Source organism: Leptonychotes weddellii, chromosome 8 (genome assembly GCF_054177405.1).
Source record: "Leptonychotes weddellii isolate Sample4059 chromosome 8, ASM5417740v2, whole genome shotgun sequence".
NCBI lineage: Eukaryota > Metazoa > Chordata > Mammalia > Carnivora > Phocidae > Leptonychotes > Leptonychotes weddellii.
In genome coordinates, this window is record NC_138376.1 from 99871769 (window position 1) to 99889181 (window position 17413).

Genomic DNA, 17413 nt, shown 5'->3' on the forward strand with positions numbered 1-17413 from the left:
GCCTCTGTCTCAGGTGGTGGCACTAAAGGATTCTCTGTAGAAAAATGTGGTAGCAGTCTTAATTTTACATGTGAGTACCTTCAAAATATCTCCTACCCTGAACCACATCTTGGGAACAGCCGTGATGAAATCTTTGAGGTTTTATGGGTGATCTCTGGGGGAGAAAGGCAAATCTCTATTCCAGAGAGCCTCAACTCACCTTTATTTTTGTTAGTGGACCTCAATTAGTGCACAGGTCCCAGGCAAGCCTTGTTCTCCAAACCCTCAGACGTCCTCTGATTGGATCCTTTTTCCCAGAGGAAAAGTGGAACAACGCACCAGGGATGGTGGTCCTTCAAGAATCAGCTTAGCTATGACTTTTTCTGGACAACCTGTCCTCATCACCATAGGTGCTCCTCAACCGTCCTTGCTCTGCATACCCTACTATGACCTACCATATTGTAATGCAATGCCCAGTTCGCTAGACTCTCTTGCCAGACTCAATTCCTTGTGGCCTAGTTTTTGTCTGCTGTTATTCCCTAGCACCTTGCAGAATGCTCAGCACAAGAAGGCCATTAATATAAGTTTACAGATTTTTAAACCAACATCTCTGAAAATATGTGTGAAACAGAAATATCATGCAGAAGTTATCTAGAGAGAATAAATCTAAAATGGATTTTTAGAAAGAAAACTCTAAAATTTAAGGGTTTTTTTTCTTTGTGGTATGGTCTTAGTTTTGCACATAGTTCATGGCCTTTCTTTTCTGCTCCTCCTATAGTCTGCCTTTGGCCATTTCACTGTTTATTATTCAAGGACTAAGGAGAAAAGGAGAGGAGCTGAAATTCACATCAGTTAATTAGGCTGTTTGGGAGCAGCTCTGAAAAGGGTTGGATGTGGTGGGTGAAATCAATAGTTAACTGGTGGTCTGAGATTATCTATAGCTTTCACTAACCCAGCTCCACTGCTCCACTTCGTACCCCTAAACCAATGGCTGCTCGACATATGAGCATATTTTATAAGCTCATTTCAGCTTCATGGGTTTGTTCCTTTGTTCTTGAGTACACGGTAAGACATATGTCCTGATTTTTGGTTTGGAGAATTTGGTCACTGTACCAACAGAAGAGACTGTGGGATGGGCAGCTTCTCTAGGGCAATTTCATGGTCCTAAAGGAAGAAATTAACAGTTTATTTTCCGAAACTGGTTCAAGGAACATCCCTTAAGTAAAAAAAAAAAAAAAAAAAAAAAATTAATCAAGAAATAATATTACTTACATTTTGAAGAAGGATTTTTAATACAGTATTTCCATCTGTGATATATTTAAATTCTAGGCCTCGGGCTGCAATTTTGAAAAAAAGGCCTTTTACCTTTTACCAGATGCAAAATAAATAGTCCACTCTGAGGGCCGGAGCCCTTCCCTTACTTTCCCCACCCCTGCCAAATATAAGACTTGCTTCTGCCATTCTGGAAATCACACGTGCTACTCCTTTTTTTTTCTCCAACCGCAAACTGTTATTGACATTACAATGTTTATCACAACTTCAATTACACAAATTATTTTGTAATACTTGTATCCAGTAGAAAAGGAGAATGGTGAGCTGCCCAAAAGGAGGTCTGCAGTCAATAAGTGGAAGGCTGTCAATACTGAAATACAATACTCTCCCCTGATCTAGTTTTGACGCCTTAACAAAGACAGGTTTGGCTCTTTAGGACGGCTCAGCCATCTTGATTGGTTACATGAAGGTTACTAGTCCTGGATCTGCCGATTGCCCAGGTCTAGGAACACTGATTTCTAAGTTGATGAACGAATCCAAACATATTTCACAACAGAGGCCTAACATGCTGAAGCTGTCAATAAAGACCCAACACTTGAGGAACCGAAAGAACACACAAGTTTTACACGCACACTTAACCCGTGCATTCTTCCAGTCCTCAAACCGGGGGAGGTTCTACTGCGTAGAAGCTTAAAACTTTCTTATTTTTCACGACCTGTAGCATGCATTGAGCCTGTGGGTAGTGTTTGTATAAGACCAAGGCCCACTCTTTAATGGCTGAATGAATCCATTTACAGTACATGCTGGATTAGCTGCTCTGAGAATTGCCTTTAAAAAAAAAAAAAAGTAAAGTGAAAAATAGACAAAGAAATCTACAACCTGAGCAGTCTCTCATATTTGTTTTGACTGTTCTGGCACCAGCCCTGAGCCGGTGACAAGGCTATTGAAAAGATGCACCTGAAACACTATCTTTGGGCAGCTGATTTGCCAACCGGCTTTATTGCTGCTTTCCAGCGGCGAAGGCGCAGTAGCAGTAACAGGGAAGCCAGCGCGAGCCTCCCCGGCAGCGGCGGCGGCCGCGGCGGCACCAGCACCAGCGCAGTTTCCCCTCTCCCCAGCCCTGACTCTACGCGCACATGCGCACTGCGCCCGCAGCCCTGGACCATTTGTCAGGACTACTCGTGAGACGGAGAAAAAAAAAAGAGAAAATTTGGGGGTAAGAAGCGGTTGATCGGATCTAATCTCTAATTAATCAGAAGATTTGTCCGTGCAAAAGCCATTCATTTATTTTTCTGGGTGAGGATGAAAGTTAAGAGACCTATAGAGAGAAGGAAGCGCACCCTCGTCTTGTGAAACAGATCAGGGGAGGGGAAAGGACAGAAGGGGTTTCTCCCCCACTTCTCTGCGCCTCTGGGAAAGAGGAGAAAACTTAATCCCGGGGAAAAAAAGTGGGCAAGTGACTCGGAAACGGCTGGAGGGGGAGTCTCTGGGCATCTCACTCTGAAGTAGTGAGTGCGAGTGTGAAAGAGGAACAAAAGAGAGAGAAAAGAGAAAGGAAAAAATGGGGGGAGGAGAGACTTGTATTTTTTTCTTTGCGCGCACACGGGGAAGGGTGTGGGGGGCCGTGCTGAAGGGAGCCGGGGCGAGGCGGCCGCGTCGGGCTCTCGCCGGCGCGCAGGCGGCGGGATGCGTGTGGGCCCCCTCCCCCGCGCCCCCCGAGCTTGTCACTTTGGTCGCTTTCATGACACCGGGCGCGGGGTGGGGGAGCGCGGCGGCGCCGGGCTCCGCCGGGGTGCGTGCCCGAGTGGGCGCCGCGGAGCTGCAGCCCGGGCGGCGAGCGCGGCCGCCGAGGCTGGGGGCGCCGGCGGGGGGGCGCGGGGGCGGCCGGGGCGGCGGATCGGTGCGGCGGGAGGCGCGAGCCCCGCGCGCCGCCCCTGCGGCCCCCTCCGCCCGTGTGGCCTTTGTGCCGGGCGCGCACCGGAGAGCGAGCGAGTGAGCGAGCGAGCGCGAGAAGTACAAGTACGGGAGACCGAGGCAGTGGGAAAAGAGGCCGGGCCACTTTCTCCCCGCTCGGGCTGCGGAGAATGGACTGGTTGAATGTGCAGGCGCGTCTCCCCGGCGTGTGCTGTGTGTGTGCGCGGCGGAAAGGCCTCCCCGACTCCCACCGCGCACACGCACACTCACACGCACGCACACACTCGCGGACCCGCGGCTGGGCTCGGCGGCCGAGAGTTTGCGTTTTCTTCCTCGCCGCCTCCCCCTTCCCGACCGACTGTGTGAGAATTTCATATAGATCAGCTCCAATTTCCGCCATTTTGGGAAAGTTGCACAAAAATAAACCCTCCGGTTTATTTCTGCCCGAGGCAGGAAAGTGCTTCGGGAAGCAAGGCGGCGCGGGCCCGCCGCGGCCGTCCGCGCGGGGGAGGGCGCGGGCCGCGGGCCGGGCCGGGAGCCCGCGCCGTCGCGGCGTTCGCCCCGCTCCGTGCCGAGCCGCGCCGGCCAGGGTGCGGGCGCGGGCGTGTGTCGGGAGGCGGCGGCGGCGGTAGCGGCGGGCGGCGGCGGCCGCGCCGGGGCGGCGGGCGGGTGGGGGGGGAGGCACGGGGCTGCTTTTCCTGCAACTTGTTTACGCCGCCCTTATATTGGGGAGGCAGAGAGGGGTCCGGGTCGGGCCGCCGCCCGCCTCGCGCCGCGTGCGTGTGCCATTCCGGAATAATGGGTTTTGCACACTCGCGTCCTGGGCCCGGCGGGCCGTCCTCGCGCCGCGGCGGCCGGGCGGGGGGAAGTAGAGGCCGGCGGGGGTGGGGATCGGGAAGCGCAGAAGCCGAGGCATCCGCCGCGCGCCCCGCGAGCTGGGGGGGGGGGGGAGGGAGGAAAACTTGTGAGCCCTGGAGGCGGTGGGGGGGGGCATGGTGGCACGGGCGGGGGGAGGACGCAACTTTTGTGCTGGTGGTAAAACTTTAATTACCTTTAAAGAAAAAGGCCTTTTGATTACCTCCTCCCCCCCCACTTTCTGGTCAAAGCATGGCCCACAGTGCGACCGTGAGAGAAAGTTTAAAAGCAGGCGGTTTCTTAGCCGCCTTCTCCGCGGAGGGGTGGGGGTATCTGTTTGTCCGTCTGCGCTCGGAGAGAGGTGGGGGTAACGAGTCACCCTTCGGGGTCGCGAAGACCGTAGCCCTTACCCCACCCTTCCACGGGGAGACGAAGGTAAACGTCGCTTCAGTTTCCCTCCTCCCCGCCTCCCCCCCCCGCTTCCTTTTCCTCCCCCTCCCCGCCGATTTTTTTGAGGGGACCCAAAAAACGGAGTCTCTTTCCTTATGCAACTTCCTCGGGCGCTGTGAGCACGGCCCTTCCCCCTCCCTGCATCTCTTGGCCCGCTCCTTTCCCACCTCGGGTCCACCGCCAGAGAAAATGCATTAGAAATCATTCAAAGTCTACAGAAACAAAAATAGATTTTTTTAATTGTTCTAAGTTTAAGTTAAGGGAAACAGATGAGAAATAAGATTTTGGGTGGGGGGGGGCGGACGACGGCTAGGCGAGTGCGTCGAATTTTAATTTTGATTTTCCTAGAGCGTTGTTTGTGATATTTTTATTGGTTTGGGGAGCCCGAGAGTCTCTGTACTGGCTAGTTCGGTCGCGTGGATTTTTGCGCAAGTTTTTAGAAAAACACTGACTCGAGTAGAGCATTTCTCCGGAAAGTTTCAAGTGCAGCAAAATAGCGAACATGCAAAACTGGCCAAGGGGAGACCTCTAGTGGTTAAACGCATCTTTAAGTTCGGAAGGCCGAGAGCAAAGTTTGGCCTTTGCTTGTAGCTACGTAGTCTATTCAGACGTGGAAGTAATTAGAGGACCTGAGCGAGCAGCCAGATGTTGTGTGAATGGATGCCGATCAGAAATAGAAGGTTTAGTAAATTGGAGAGCAGATAAGTTCTGACGACCCAGAGCCTGTAGCTTCGATCCCTCTTCATTTATATGGGAAAAACACTTTGCTTTTATTCGGGGATTTGAGATGGGTCCATATAACTGGGTTAGAAACAGTTTGTCTTTATATTTATTATTGTCTTTATCTTTAATCAATCAGGAGTCACAGCAGGTCGTTTCATTTTGAATGTTAATAAAAATACAAAGTGTTTAAAACTTCGAAAAAAAATGAAAAAGACCTTTGGTTGGAATTGGTCTTTTATATAAGCTGATCATTTTATTCTCTAATAAATATAATTAAAGGATGGTGCTTAGTTTCTTAACTGTGCCTTTATATATAGTCAGTCATAAAATAAGCAGTCCCTTTTAGTTCTAAGAGTGTAATTTTGTTTCACTGGTTAAGACATTACTTCTGAATACTTTGTTTAAGTTGTGATTTAAATATTTACATACATGGGAAAAAACTGCTTACATAATATCTATTCATTTGCTAGCGTGTGTTCTGCAAAGTAACTTTAATTTTAAAGATAAAAGCACTGAGAAAAATTAAAGTTGAATCAAATGATCTTGTAACTTTCACCTGCTGGTCATACAAAGGGGGAATCTTTAATTTAGGAATTTACGATAAGGGAATGACATGAATGATAAAATCCATTTCGTCTCATCCAGAACTAGTTTATTTTATTTTTAATATACTGAGTGGTATTGTGTGAAATTATGCAATAAGTCAGTGATTCAAAATTTAAACATATTAATTGTGGACTTGAAGGCTTCTTTTTTATTACAAAGCATTGATTTTATATTTCCTCTCTTTCAATTAGTGCTGGACCTTTAGGAGAAGTCTTGGGGGTGGACAGCAATCCTAAAGACTACCGGGGAGTTATTTCTTCACTGCCACTAGGTAAGATTTGCTTGTTGAAACAAATTGCTTGGTATATTTGCAAATGTTAAAAGGTGCGCTTGGGGATCAGGAAGGAGAATGTGGGACAGGGTTGACAGAAAAGCATCATTTTGTGGGGGCTGTTTTGAATGCATGAAAGTCTTGACATGAAGTGTGATGGAAGCTCAAGTAAATAAAATATTAAGAAAAGTTCCAAGATTGTCCTGGATAATTTTTGGACTGGCTCTTTTAATAGATTCTTAGTTTTCATTTCAGTTGTACCTGTTTTCTACTGAAAGCAAATAGTTTTATTCTTTGAAATTAAAAAAATGGGAAAACTAGAGCAAAGCACTTGTAAGTTAATGTAACTGTTGTAACACAGTGATATGGAAGATTCTGGAACTTGTTAAAATTTTGTAGGTGAAATTTACAACAAGAGTTTTTGGGCATTTAAGTAATTTAACTTTTGTGGCTTAAATCCAGTGTGGGCCAACTTGTGCCAAATATCAAGCCAAATGGCTGTGACTTTCCAGGTGTTAGCATAGACTTGTCAACTTTTGAACATATCTCCACAGAGAATATAGCTGTTGTCTAATAAGATCCCTTTGGTAATTTTGGAGGGCGCTTGCTGGTTTATGTCTGGTAATTCAGGGCCCAATTTCAGGACAAAGGTTGTTCTCCAGCAAAGAGGGCAGCCCTCTGTAGGTAAACCATCAAAGAATATTTGTGCTACTCTAGTGCTTTCTATTTATACATCCCCACCCCCCGACCCCCTGATTTAATTTTTTTCCTCTCCTTTTTTCCTTCTTTTCATTTGGTCTGTTTTAAGTATTAAAGGAGTTGCTAATTCTTGTTTGGGAAAAACAAATAAAACAAAATCAATTAGCCCTACCTTTTTTGAGTAAGACTAATAATCCTCATTGGGCTATCTTGGAACTGGGATAGCTATGACCTAGATGTCAACACTGAATAGTTACTGGTGTAAAAATGATTGTTAACGGGAGTTTATTGCCATTTTCTGCTTGTGGATGGTCTTGAATGGTGTAAGTAGCCAAATAAATAGATTGGGTCCATGTGGATGATGCAACAGAGACAGTGGGGCGAGAGCAACTCCAAGATCATGCAGACAGAAGTAGAGTGCAAGCAGAGTAGAAGGTGTTTCCTAGGATGCTGAGTTTCATGTTTAGAAATGCTGAGTGGGGGCGCCTGGGTGGCTCAGTTGGTTAAGCGACTGCCTTCGGCTCAGGTCATGATCCTGGAGTCCCTGGATCGAGTCCCGCATCGGGCTCCCTGCTCGGCAGGGAGTCTGCTTCTCCCTCTGACCCTCCTCCCTCTCATGCTCTCTGTATCTCATTCTCTCTGTCTCAAATAAATAAATAAAATCTTTAAAAAAAAAGAAATGCTGAGTGGAAGACAGTGATTGTTTTTCTTCATTTGGGGAATCACTGTGGCTGTGGATAGAGTGCTAAAGTGGGAATCAGAAGACAGTTTGGCTTCTAAATGTATCACATTATATCAGTCACTTTACCTCTTTCAGCCTAGATTTCCCCATCTGGAAAATGGGGGCAACAGTGCTTGCTTCACTTCCTTTGTTGAAAGGATAAAATAAGGTTTTGAGAACTATAAAGACTTATTCAAATGTTTGGTAGTCATATTACCATTTTACCTTAGTCAGGTTTTGTGAAGGGCAGGAAGTAGGTTGTAAAGGGTAGAACAGAGTGATTTAAATCTTGGCTAAAATTATGAGATTGGTTTCTGGTATATATATTATGTGGACTTGTCACAATACTTCCAGGAGATATTTCTTTTCTTTAGGAAAAAAGTAGTTTATCTTTAATAGCATTGGCTCATTGCAGGAAGGGACCATGTTTTAACATGATGCTGAATATAAACTGAAATTTATTTATCCCAATCTAGTCATTTAATAGGTAGGAGTAAGTGAAATAAATCAAATTTAAAATGATGCCTAATTGTGGAAATGGGAGGGTAGTGAAAGTAGAAGGGTTGGTGTGAGGGGAATTCGTGTACTGTAATTAATATTTTAGTTGTGTGAGTCTGCTGGGAAATGAGCATGAGAAAATAGGTAACTGGGGTAGTAAGATTTATACTCTAGGGGTCAGAAAATGGGTCCTGCAAATGACTGGATTTAGGGAAAGGTCCATGCAGGGCTTCCCCCCACTCCACTTAGGTTTTCTAGACCCCTTTGCTACTTTATTCTAATTAAAACTAACCGCCTATTACCGAGATAAGAAAAAGTCACAAGTATTGTCTGTCATCATTCTCAATTTGCTGATATTGAACTTGACAAACCCTGACAAGTTTTAGTTAGTTTTAGTGCATCTCTCATCTCTCTCTACAAGAGAAGAGAGATGAACATCCAATCAATGTTCTAAGAATTCAAAAACTCAATAGTGTAGGGAAGGAGAAATATGTGTCCTGTTGAATTAGTCCTTCAGTAATTGAGGGTTGATTCTTGAATAGTTTCCCCTAGTTTGTTTGGTAGTTTATTTCTAGGAATATATATTTCTTTCTTTCTTTTTCTTTCTTTCTTTCTTTCTTTTTTCCTTTCTTTCTTTCTTTCTTTCTTTCTTTCTTTCTTTCTTTCTTTCTTTCTTTCTTTCTTTCTTTCTTTCTTTCAAGATTTTATTTATTTATTTGATGGAGAGAGACACAGTGAGAGAGGGAACAGAAGCAGGGGGAGTGGGAGAGGGAGAAGCAGGCTTCCCGCCAAGCAGGGAGCCCGATGCGGGGCTCAGTTCCAGGACCCTGGGATCATGACCTGAGCTGAAGGCAGACACTTAACGACTGAGCCACCCAGGCACCCTTCTAAGAGTATATATTTCAACCCAGGCTTTTTGTGGCAGATATAGTTAAGATGGGAAATTTATAAGAGAAGTTACTTTATGTGGTATGGGACAAGGGTACCCTTGGGATTCAGAGGATGGGTAACCTGAGTGATCCCTCTTGCAATGTTTCTCCTAGTTAACTAATTTTTCTTGAGCTCTTATATCTTATAGTGCTGAACACCAAAAGACTAGGTCTTTGCCCTTGAGTTCCCTAGACCCTCACCCCAGTAGTGGACACAGCTCTGAACTCTGTTAAGAACCAAGCTGCACTTGGTACCAGTAGGAAAGAACAAGGGACCCAGCACTCTTGGGAGCCGGTGAGTCAGGAAACAGATTCCTGGGTTGACTGAGCAGGACAATGCCATAGAATTGTATATACAGGGCACAATGTTCCATCCCCTTTTTAACGCTTAGTCTTCAGAAATTAATAAGAAGCTCTTTACCCATGATACGGAATTTCTGAATTATATATCCGGTGACGGTGATGGGTTTGGGCAGTTCTTTTCTTCTTTGACTAGTGTGTTCACACGGATAACTTCCTGGTGTAGATTGCTCTTCTTGCTCCCATTGAGGAACTCGTTCCTCACAAGAATTTGGGGGACACTGTATTTAAAGAGAACCAGTTATTTGGGAGGCACTGTATTTAGAGAGAACTACTTACACCTTCATACGTGTGTATATTTGTATATGACGTCTTGAAATTCAGGGCATCCGCAGAAAATATATTTTGTAAAGGACCTCATTATCCAATGGGAATATTCTCAGGTTGTCTGTTTAGTAAGTTAGATTATTTTACTGACACATGAGGAGATGGGTAAACAGTGGCACATTATGAACTAGTTTGTCCTGCTTGTAGCAACGGCTCTGCAGCAAGTGGAGGAAAGCAAAAGGCCAGGAAAAGGGTACCCTTGCAATGTAACTGAGTTTGATTTATGAAGTCAAGTTGAGAAAGATGTTTAAGAAATTCCCCCTTGACGAGACAGGGTGGTTTGGGGGAAAGAACAGGACTTTTGAGAGGGAGTGGAGTGAAGTTGGGTGATCTTGGATGAGAGAACTTCCTTAGAAGTGAACCTAGAATTGGTTAGTTGGGCAGCGATTGGAGGAATTACATGTGTATTATACGTAATAGTAAAATGTTTCCTTTATTATTCTTCCTGTAAGCCAGTGTTTTGTGTCTGTCAACAAATATTTATTGAGCACCTGTTTTTTTGGAAGTCTCAGCTGGGGAGTGCTTCACATAATCTTCACTTAGAACAGGGCTGAATGAATGAATGGGTTAGGGCTGCAAAGAAACAGCAGACCTTGGCCTCCATGTGTTCGTAATTCCAGTTGAGGAAATAACCCGCACCACATACCGTACAGTGGTGACTAACTAAACAAAGCCACAGTTCAGCGCTCGTGCTCCGGAAAGGTAGAGACGAATGCAGTGAGCACTATGGTGGTACCACTGGATGTGGACTTAAACGTATTGCTGAGGTAAAGACCTGGGAGGTGGGGTGTCCTCCACAAAACACTGCCAAGTGTTGCTATATTAAGTATAATTGCATATTGAGTGCCTTCTGAATGCCAGGCATTGAGCTAGGCACTTTATATTCTTTCATTCATTCATTCACTTATTTATGTGCCCAACAAATACTTGCTGGGTGCCTTCTCTCTGCCCAGGCGCTGGTGTAGCTCTGAGTATTATCTTGCATACTTTCCCTAACCTTGTGCAGTTGGTATTATTGTTTCACTTTGAGAGCAAACTGGTGCTCAGAGATAGCAACTTGTCTAAGTTCATATCATGCCATTTGAAAGGGGTAGGAGCAGGGAAATTGATACTGGCTTATGATTGTCTTGTTATGTCTTTAGGTTTCTAATTTTCAAAAAAGTAATTCTTAGAATATTTTTAAGAAAACACATTTCCAGATTAATGTATTTACTCTTATACATTTGTTTACTAAGATAAGCAATAGCAAACAGGTATCAGAAAAAATAATGGGGAGAAAACTCTATTTCCTCACTTTCCTTTCTTTTTTTTCTTTTTTAAACCAAGAATTGGGAAAAGACCGACTACTGAATTATACTGAAAAGAACACCTTGGTCTGGCTCATGGCCTTGAAATGATCACAAACTGTTAAGAAAACATGACTCAGATTAGGTATGAGAATTACTGGGCTTATTTGTAAAGAGGTTTCACTTGTTCTTTGTAGGAAGAGAATAGATGAGGCGGTAGGGTTAGTTCTCAAAAAATGTAGATCAGTCAGTCAGTAGAAAGGATGGGACCTAAATTTATTAAAGTGAACATAAAAGATGATGGAATTTACTCAGAAGGCAGGATTATAAAAGGAAAGAAAAAAATTAAATTGAGGGATAGAGATATTGGTGGGGAGAAGCTGGGGGCAGGGCTGAGTGTAGAGTGCTGGAATCAAAATTAAAAAAAAAAGAAAACAGGAAATATGACTAATAATACATTCAACAACAGTGCTATGGTGACTGTTATACTCTTTAACTAGAAGAGTATGCTCATGCTTGCCAGATGAAGTGAAGAATCTCTATTTATTCATTAGGTGGGTCTGTGTCACAGTGGGAGTCAGAGTATCTCTGGTATATGAGTTGTGGTCCATCAAGCAGAGCTTTAGTCTGACTTAGGGGGATACCATTGCATGCATTGATCATAGGGTAATAGACTGTTTCTCCTTTAATGAAGCTCTATCACCCTATAAACTTTTTTGAACACTTACTACAGGCAGGCTGTTTTAAGATTGGACCGTAGCTTTGTGTTATGTGTAATTTTGTAACATTAAACTACTTCAGTAGTAGAACATTTTGAGTAGGATTGTTCAGGCACCAAAATCATTTGATTATTTTCCTCTCATGTGTTACACTGACTGAACCCTGAACTGTGAATTGAAAGTCCTAAGAGATCAATGTGGTCAGGTTGTTAAGTGGTCTAAATAATTCACCCTGTTGCTTTGTGTTCTTATTTGGTGGATTTGAGGCCTAGCTGTTCAATCTGTTGATAAGGAGTTTAGTTACAAATGGTTATCAAGATAAACCTGTGGACTTGACTCGTGTGAGAGAAATAAAATCTGGTCACATCTACTTTATTAGATACAAAAGAGAAATCAAGTGTAAATCTCTTAATTTTAGCTCTGTGTTCTATAAAAAATATGAAGCGGAGTAAGAAAAGGATGCTACTTTTAGCATTTAAAAAATTATGAAATGAAATAAGAGAAAAGAACAAGATACTACTTTTAGTTTTTCTTTTTTGAGTTCATGCATATTTTGCATAAGCATGGACATATCTGTGTCAGACAGGTTCTTGTTCTTTTTATGCCCTTTGAGTCCCTTTAATGGGTGTAAAATTTCTATTACGACTCTATTAGTGTAGTGATGTTGATATGATAGCACTTGTCAGGATATTTTTGCCTCAAATTGAGGTATCTTATACTCTATACACTGAAAATGAACTTCCAATAAAAGCATTTGATGAGAGTATATTAAATATGCCATAGGCCTGTTAATGTCAGTTTGTGATTTCGTTTTCTATGTACATTTTTTTTTTCTTGAAAGGCATTTTTCATTTTCTGTTCCTCCTTTAGAGGAAGTAAGTAGGTTAGGCCACAGAATCTCAAATAATTCATCCTTCTTACAGTAACAAGCGGGAAGGCAGGAAGTTGAGATTTTGTAAAGGTTGCTTTCGGTGACTACCCCTTTGTGTATAATCTCCATGGCAGAAAAGGTAGCAAATCAGATAAACCATGGCTGCATGAATAGGATCATTGTCATTAAAATATGGCCAGGAGATACTGTTTTTGAGAAAGTATCAATAAGAAGGAACCAACCTATAACCGATTTCATGTTTAAAGGAAGCGTAGATTGGTTGCCCCTTAGTCATCTACTATGTAAAGGTAGATGTGGACAGAAGACCCAGATTCTCAAGGATTTGTTCTTGATGGTACTGAGATTTCATTTCTCACACGGAAATGATCTAGAGTTTTGCCTGCCGAAAATCTATGAGCTTGGGCCCTGGGGGCAAAATTTTACATCTCTCCACAACGGGATCTCAATTCCAGTATGTGTGTGATTCAGAGTTCTTATCAGGCGGGTGAGTAGAATATCAAAGCTGGTATCTGTCATGTTTGATTTGAAAGGAAAATTTTTCTTTGTAGCAATATGTGTTTGTTGAGAGATGCTTCAAGTGTGAGTTTAGATTTTTCTCTTATCCTTATTGAATAAGCCTGTTTAAGAGGTTTGAATTTAACTTCTTTTGATGTGTCCTCCACTGATACTTAAATAAGGAGGGTTTCTTGGAGCAGTAATGTTACGCTTCTGCCAACAAAGCAAGTAAATACTTAGCAGCCTAGCTGTGAGTTAGAATTTCACTGAAGAATATGAGATAGATGGACATGAATTTGATTTTTTTTTTCTGATTTCCCCTCTCCCTAATTCCCACCCACAACTAGTCTGTTGCATTTTCCCCTTCTCTTTTTATTCATTCATTTGATAAATTGTATTGATACCTACAATGGGTATTCATCAGGGTTAAGGAAATGAATAAATCAAGGTCCCTTTCCTCCAAAGCCTCGTCTAAGTAGATGATCATGATACAATGTCAGAAGTATTGTGATGGTGGTGTAGATTCTCTCTTCCTAGTCTCTCTTCTGGCATTTCACATACACATACTCCAGTACTTGTAAAGAGAAGAATTCTCGTCTTTGGGGAGGACCTATAGCTTTCATCTCTCTTTCTCCTGCGGGCCTTTCACAGGACCTGGAACCACAGTTGGTATGTGAGGAAGCTTTTATACCTCCTCAGCCAAAATATCCATAAGGTTGCCAGTGGTCTACTCTTGGGTCATCATTCAGAGATTATGTCCTTCTGACTTTTTTTGGTTGTTATAACATTCTTTTGTGGCGAAACTAAGAGTTATTGACCTTATATCACTTTCCCAAATTCATTTTGAAAGTTTACATGTCCGTGAAATCCAGAGTCTTACCATTATTCTTAACCTCCCATTTTTCTTCACCTTCACCTCTGGACTCCTCTGAGAAATCATTTAGGGCTTTGTGGTGCAGAGGTCTTGGCCTTTGCAGTTATCATTCCCCTGCCCTGGTATGCTTCAGATATTGGGCAAACTGGTGCCTGGAGGGAATGACACTGGAGAGCTGTTTGTTTTGTTTTCTTCAAAATAGCTGCGGCTCCATGTACTGCATGTCCACCGTGTGCAAAACACTCTTAGCGTGCATAATTGAAACACACGTTTTTACAACTATGTAAAGTAGATATTCCCATTCCATTTTCTTGATGAAGGAGCCTAAGGCTCAAGAGAGGTTAGGTACCCTGCCCAGGATTATGCAGTAGTTGGGAAATTATGAGGCTAGGACTCAAACCCAAGTGCTCTCGGGCTCCAGAGCCCGTGCTTGTCACCATCGCACTAGATTGGCTTCTGTGTTGATTAAAATACAACATGCTGGGCCTGCAGTAGAGTCTGAGGGCCACTGTCTTGGGAGATAAAAGTTTGTTTCTTGGCTGCATGACCTCAATTTTCTTGCCTGTTAAATGTAATCAGTCTTAAGAGGTAGTTGTGAGGGGAGCACCTGGGTGGCTCAGTCGTTCAGCATCTGCCTTCGGCTCAGGGCATGATCCCGGGGTCCTGGGATCGAGCCCTGCATCGGGCTCCGTGCTCCGCGGGAAGCCTGCTTCTCCCTCTCCCACTCCCCCTGCTTGTGTTCCCTCTCTCTCTGTGTCTCTCTCTGTCAAATAAATAAATAAAATCTTAAAAAGAAAAAAATGACAATGCCTGGAAGAGACTCCTCTGCTCCGGTATGTCTGTATCTCCTTCATGTATCTTGGGCTTTTTTTGCCTTTGTTCGGTCACCCCTTTGTAGCCGTGTGCTTGTGAGTGTGTGAGTTTTCCCCCTACAGGCTGTGTACCTCTCTGAGGTCATGAAGGTGCGGGCCATCAGAGAGGAAATCAGAAAACGGTAGACAGGCCTGAGGAGTCAGAGGCCATATCTTTCTCAGGATCGCTTTCTCCAGCCTGGACTTCAAGGACTGCAGGTCTGGAGGGCATTCTCCAGGCTTAGATACTATGAATCTCACCACTCAGATGCAGGTGGGGAACTAGGTCCGAAGGTAGCATTTGTAGCTGAATCTAACATGAAGATGAATCAATTTTATTCCTCTAAAATACTACCTACTTTCATGTTATTTCCTGCATTTATTTTCCGTGGCTCAGCATTTTTCCAAAGGCCAGGGGCAGGGGAGGTGGGGGTGGAGGACTCCATGGAATTCGATGCACTGTGATAATAGAGTCACAAGGCAAGGTGACCGTGGGAAGCTTTGGCTTGGCCAGTACTTCACAGATCACCACACTGCTACTGATGTGCACTGTATATGTCCTGAAGACCCCCAGGGTATTCCACCTCTCTCTCAACAAAAAAACTTTGTATCACAGGACAGGAATCAGTGGTCTCCCAAAAGTTGTGTTTTGAGGAACAGACTGGGAAATGTTGCTGTGGCCTTTCATCTAGTTTTGTTGCAAAGCCTTAGCCTGGCCTGCAGTGCATAGTCAGACCAGCATAGTGGCAGAGAGAGCCTGGCCTTCAGGCCCAACTCCTTCCCAGTATGGCAGACCCTTCTCCATCACTTCGGAGCTATTGTCCTATGAAGAAAGGTAATAGTCAAGGGAAACAAAAGCAAAAATAAACTGTTGGGACTACACCAAATAAAAAGCTTTTACACAGAAAAGGAAACCAATAACAAAACAAAAAGGCATCCTACTGAACGGAAGGAGATATTTGTAAATGATACATATCTAATAAGGGGTTAATATCCAAAGTATATAAAGAACTTACACAACTCAATGCCAGAAAAACCCAATCCAATTAAATGTTGGGCAGAGGATTTGAATAGACATTTTTCCAAAGCAGACTTGCACATGGTCAGTGGACGAATGAAAGATGCTTGACATCAGTAACCATCCAGGAAATGCAAATTAAAACCACAATGAGATAGCAGCTCATACCAGTCAGAATGGCTAGTATAAAAAAGACAAGAAATCATAAGTGTTGGCGAGCATGTAGAATGAAGTGAACCCTCATGCGCGCTGTTGGTGGGAATGCAATTTGGTGCCGCCACCATGGAAAACAGTATGGAAGTTCCTCAAAAAATTAAAAAATAAAAATACTATATGATCCAGTCATTCCACTACCAGTATTTACCCAAAGAAAACAAAAAATACTAATTTGAAAAGATATATGCACCCCTGTGTTTATAGTGACTTTACTTATAATAGCCAAGCTATGGAAACAACCCAAGTGTCTATCCATAGATGAATGGATAAAGAAGATGTGAGATATATAGATATATATATATATATGTATACACACACACACACGGGAATATTATTCAACCATAAGAAAGAATGAGATCTTGCCGTCAGCAACAACATGGATGGACCTAGGCTAAGTGAAACAAGTCAGACAGAGAAAGACAGAAACCACATGATTTCACTTGTATGTGGAATCTAAAAAAACCAAAACAAACGAACAAATAAAAAAAACAGACTCTCAAATATAGAGAACAAACTGCTAGTTGCCAAAGGGGAGGAGAGAGGGGGGATGGGCAGAATAGGTGAAGAGGATTAAGAGGTATAAAAAAGAGCTAGTAGTCTTTTCTGGAGCTATGTAAATATGAGATATTATTAACAATAAAATATCTGCTTTTATGGAGTGATCTTGAATCTTGTGATATTTAGATTTTGAACAGGTGGCCTACCGTAAGAGATACCACAGAAATACAATCAAATGAGAGAAAAGTCATGGTCTGATTTTTCTAAGGTCACTTGAGCAGCTTTCATGAACTCACATAATTGTTAAACCAGATAATTATAATAAAAAGCTAACATTTTATTGACTGCTTACTCCGTGATAGGCGCTAGGCTAAGGTATTATCTGATTTATCTCATGGAACCTTACTTACCATTGCCCAATGAAGAAAGGTTCCATGCTCCACACCTTATAGGTGGGGGAATTGAGACTTCCAGAGCTTAACTGGTCTGAGGTTACTGAGTAGGCAGTTGTCAGATTTTGAAAAGTGAAATGAAGAGGAGGAAGGAAGAAGGAAGCAGCAGTTGAGGAAAGGGTGAAGGATAGAAGGGGGAACTGATGAGTGCATGGCAGGTTTTGGGGATGATCCATGAAGTATTTAATTTGCACCTATGACAGGATGACAAGGAGCAGGGTGGGTGGGGATAGGGAGGCACAAAACAGTTTTATAAGCCACATTAAGAAGGTGGTTAGCAGTGAAGACAGGCTTTTTAGGTGGTGTTACCGAATTGTGACATTAGGACTTTTTGTAGGTCACACTGTGCCAGTTAGAGCATTCGGTTAGGGACTGATGATTTCTACAAAGTAAACAAAAAGCCAGCTTCAGTTGCTGGTATTAAAGTGGGCAGCATAGCAACAAGGCGTTGGATTTGCACAGTAGAGATTAACTTTTCTCATGGATATATGTTGCTCTGGATCTCATT

At 43.2% G+C, this 17413-nt stretch overlaps 1 protein-coding gene across 8 annotated transcripts in view; it reads left to right on the plus strand.

The window, feature by feature from the left end:
- The first annotated feature begins 2315 nt into the window (after positions 1-2315).
- The window catches only part of L3MBTL3 (L3MBTL histone methyl-lysine binding protein 3), a 120553-nt gene continuing 105455 nt past the window's right edge, over positions 2316-17413 (plus strand). For 4 of the 8 annotated variants that reach the window (XM_031031603.2, XM_006736654.3, XM_031031605.2 and 1 more), the window contains exons 1-2: positions 2316-2467; positions 5991-6070. The gene's annotated coding sequence lies outside the window, so the exon portion shown is untranslated. Of the gene's footprint in view, positions 2468-2740; positions 2760-3251; positions 3271-3304; positions 3528-4191; positions 4456-5990; positions 6071-17413 lie in introns of those variants that run through there. The other 4 variants (XM_081828992.1, XM_081828993.1, XM_081828991.1 and 1 more) reach the window with 4 other exon arrangements.